Source organism: Austrofundulus limnaeus, unplaced genomic scaffold, assembly GCF_001266775.1.
Source record: "Austrofundulus limnaeus strain Quisiro unplaced genomic scaffold, Austrofundulus_limnaeus-1.0 Scaffold307, whole genome shotgun sequence".
Classification (NCBI taxonomy): Eukaryota; Metazoa; Chordata; class Actinopteri; order Cyprinodontiformes; family Rivulidae; genus Austrofundulus; species Austrofundulus limnaeus.
Genome location: NW_013952709.1, coordinates 86,393 through 90,991, shown reverse-complemented (window position 1 = coordinate 90,991; position 4,599 = coordinate 86,393).

Genomic DNA, 4,599 nt, shown 5'->3' with positions numbered 1-4,599 from the left:
GTGCAGGACGTACTGCTGGTGTGTGTGTGTGTGTTATATATATACTGTGCGTGTGTGTGTGTGAGTGTGTATTTTTGTGGGTGTGTGTGGGTGTGTGTAAGTAGATATGTACGTAAGTATGTGTGTATATGTTTATGTTTGTATGTGTCTGGTTGTGTGTATAGGTGTGTGTTTTGTGTATATTAATTAACAAGGTTAAAATTATTGTTCGTAGGTGTGAATGTGTATATGTGTGTGTATTTATTTATATATGTGCGTATGGGTATATGTACATACATCTGTTTAAGTTTGGTTGCTGGGTGTTTGCTCTCTTCATTTGCTGATGGTCAGATGTTGAGTGTGGTGTCCTATATGTTATTGGTGTTCATTTCACATGTTATATAATTTCTATCGGTTTCTCTCTTTACTGTTCTTATACTGTATTTCTCTTCTACTTTTTCTTTTTCTTCTTTACTATAGTATTTAAAAAGAGAGAGGATTTTATATCAGAACACAGCCGCTGTGACGAAACCGTGGACAAGACACGTCACCGTGGAGAGCCGTTAACCAATATGCAATTTAGCCTGCAGTACCACTGCTCTACCCATTTGAGCAGCAAAAACACATTTTTAGACCAAATGTTACAGATTTGAACAAATACRCACAAAAACATCAAAATTAGCACAGAAACAGTACTATATAACATTTTAGACACATTCTAGACAGTTTATCAGCTAAAAAAGTTAACTTTGGGGTAAGTTACTCTTTAAGTCTATTTTTTTATTATTCTTTTTCATGGTTAATCTGATAAATAAACTAAATAAATATATTTACTCTGTAATATTTTAATGCAAAGAAAAAAAGAATAAATTTAATAAGTGTATGAAGAACTGATTTCTGATGAGAAACTGCAAAAATTAGTCATCTAAAAATAAGTAAAAAATACTAATTAGACCCTTATTCTTTTCAAATTGAGGCAATTTGGTGTTTTCACCCCCTGCCTCCCTGATTGGCTCAAGTGCTGATTACCCACACCTGCATGAAGTTTGGCTCATCAACCCCAAGGCTTCTTAAGGCTGTGCTGAGGATCTTCTCATCACTGAAGCATCGCCTCATATTGGTATGAGCTCAGACTGCTACCTGTTGTTAATCCCAGAGTTAATCTTAACATTGTGTTTTTGTTATTTACCTGTTTTTCAGAAAGCGACCCTCAGTACGTTTTGCCTTGAAGACCAGAGCCACTCACCAGGACTTTCATGCGCTGCCAGTTTGCCTCCCACAAACACTAAATATATCTTCACCTGTAAATACTCACCTGTGGATCTCTACTTTTGGACCAACTCCTCCAAGCCTCGTCTCCTTCCCCAGCCTGTAAGAACCCCTCTGAATTACTTACCTGCAAAAACATTACTGGATAACCTGCAAATACTCACCTCTCCAAAACCTTTGGTCCCATTCCCATTTTTCCAGCACCTGTAAAATAAAATCACTTTTTTTGTATATCCTGCCTCTGTCAATTGTGTCTGCTCATGTTGACCTCTACCTATAAAACCTGATACAAATTAATAGTAATTAATAATCTGCAGTTTGACAGTTGCACTTGGTAAGACTTCTTGAAGTAAAAAAAACTTTTCAGATTAACAACCCAACATATTCTGATCTTGTTTAGTATATCTGCCTAAAAACAAGATCAAAAATGMTTTTTAGCTGATATAAATCTGTAAAACTTGGTTAGAGGAACATTTTTCTGCAGTAAAATGACTTGTCTACTGCTCAAACATTAAAAGATTAATAAGATTCACTTTAAACCTGGTCGGGACCAGKTTAGTTTCAGAGCACTTGCTACCATGGAAACGTAAGTTCTTCCCCTCCCTTGCAACCGATTCTCAAGGCTTAATTCAGGTTTACACCAAAATCCCATGTTAATCCCTTATCCTAGTTTTGTGCAGTAAGTGTTCTTGTGTTGCCACCATGTTGGTCATTAAAGTGTTTTAACTTATCTTTAAGCTCCATGTGATCCCATCACACCACCTCTCACAACTGTGTTCTGCTAAAACAAAGTTTTTGTTTTAAACTTTATTCTGTGTTCATGCTGCAGCAGAGGAAAAAGTTATTTTTGTTTTATGATAAAATCTCAGTTTCAAAGAGTGTATTGGCAGTTCAGTTCTTGGGTCCATTGTGTGCATTTTTTTTTATCGATGTACGTTGTGTCATAACTTACTGTAAATTCTGCGACAAAAACAGGAAAGGCTGTAACTTCCTCCCTCGGGAGGCTTTTACTTGAGCTGTGTTCAAAATGAGCCAAATGACTCCACCCACCCWGTTACAGTTTGGTGGTTAGACAGTCTTTGAATTTTCTTGAGCAAAAAAACTGACCATGAATTTCTTTTCTGYTCTATCTCATTCTGTTTAGACAAATAAACCATGATGTAACTGTGGCTGTGTCCAAAGCAGTTGTGCTGTTAAYGCTTTTATCATTTGTATAGATATGTTTTTTAAGTCTTGTCAGAAATCAAACAAGCTGGTATTGAGAAATAAACGTGCCCATACGTGGGTCCCTTAGTTCTTCAAATATTGCCTTTAAGCTAATTTATTTTCTAATATTGATAAAACCAATGTATTGATATTTTGCCAATTTCAATCTATTTTGCTTCTGAGCTGACGCACTGTCGGGTCCCCATCTTTGCCCAACCATGTTGTCACAGTTTTTTTGGCGGGCGGGGCAAGATGGCGGAGGAGTGAGACGTATGTCGCGAGGCTCCCGCTCCGACTTGTTCAGTTTGTGGTTCTATACTAAATGTCCTTGCTGTTTTAAACATTTGGTCCATCCGGACTCGACCCCTGAGTGATTCTTGCCTGGAAGAGTAGAAGAATGGCGACAAACTCGAGGAAAGCCAAACATTCAAGCTCGACGGCTGYTAGGCCCGACGCCGCCCCGGAGCAGGCTGCAGCTAAAGCCGGAGTTTCGGCGCTCTCCTCTCCCTCCCGCAGCGAGGCGGACGCACTCTCATTGAGGTCTGACATTCTTGCCGCTATGAAAACCGATCTCTCAGCTGTGATCAAATCCGAAATAAAAGCGGCTTTGGCTGAAGAGTTTACTCTTATTAAAGGGGAGCTACAAGCGGTGTGAGCGGAGGTGGCTAACGGCACAATGCTACTGCGCGCAGATCTGGACCACGTGAAACAGAGCGTTAAGGAGATGGAGGATGGCTTGTCGGCCTGGTCCGATGAGGTGGTTTCTCTGCGCACCACCATGTTGGAACTGAAAGAAGAAGTCGACGGGCTCAAAAGGAAGTGTGACGATATGGAAGGGCGCATGAGGAGGTGCAATGTGCGGATTATTGGAGTTCCTGAAACGCCAGAATCCAGCTCCACTTCAGCAGTGGCTAAACTGCTAGCAGAGGTTCTACAGATGGATAAAGAGCCACTGGTGGATCGAGCACATCGCTCTCCAGGTGGAAACAGGTCAGGCGATAAGCCGCGGGTTATTGTCGCTAAGCTGAATTATTATCAAGAATGTGTGGAAATACTGCGTCGGGCTCGGAGTCGTGGTCCTCTTCATTTTAAGGAGGCACAGATCATCATAACATCTGACTACACGGCAGCTGTGGCCAAGGCTCCAGTGGTGTTTACGGAGCTGAGGAGGCTTCTTCGCAACCGACGAGATGTTCGCTATGGCCTGCTTTTTCCTGCACGGCTTCGCATCTCTCATGGGGAGGAAAACAAGGARTTCCTGGATGCCAATAAAGCAATGGACTACGTTAAAAAGAAAATCATCTCAGCGATGGACAGCGAGGACCGGCGTTGAACGCAGGTCCAATCTTCATCGACCCATTGTGACTGTCAGGTTGTAATGAACCTTCTAACTTTATGTCCCGCGTTATACCTTGATTTAATTTTAGACATTTTTCTCAGGGACAACATTCCTCTTTTTGTTCTATACTGTATATGAGAGTTTCACAGGGGGTCTGTCTGGATTTTGGTTAGTGATTTATTTATCAGTGCTGCAAGGAACATGAACAGTAATAATACTTTAAAGTAAGAGAACCCCTTTCTTTATTTTTTTGGTTATTGTTATTTAGTTGTGGCAGGAGCCCAGACGGAGTTAAGCCCCCCAGTATAAGTGTGGATTTTTTGTTTGTTGGGTTCTCCGTTTTTTTTTTTTTTTTTTTAGGAGAAAGGGGTGGGACTATTCCGGATCTATTTGTTTTGATAATGTCTTTTTCAGGTTATTTTTTTGTGATGGTTTGTGGATATTGTACTGCGATAGTCATTTCTGATCATAGTCCACTCATAATAAAACTGAACGTTCCTGTTACGCAATCGGTCTATCGTCCTTGGTGACTTAATCCGATACTTTTATCTGACAAAGACTTAGCTGATATGCTAGCTTCTGAAATTAAGTTTTTTATCGATGCTAATCGGACTCCTGGGATGCCACTCAGCACTGTTTGGGAGTCATTAAAGGCTTACCTGAGAGGTCAAATAATCTCTTACTGTGCAAATAACAAAACATTGAACAGCTAAAATCGCTGACAGATCAGATTCTACAATTAGACAGGGAATGCTGCCATGCTTTTTTACACAAGTCTCACTTAAGAAACGTACATTACTCCAAAC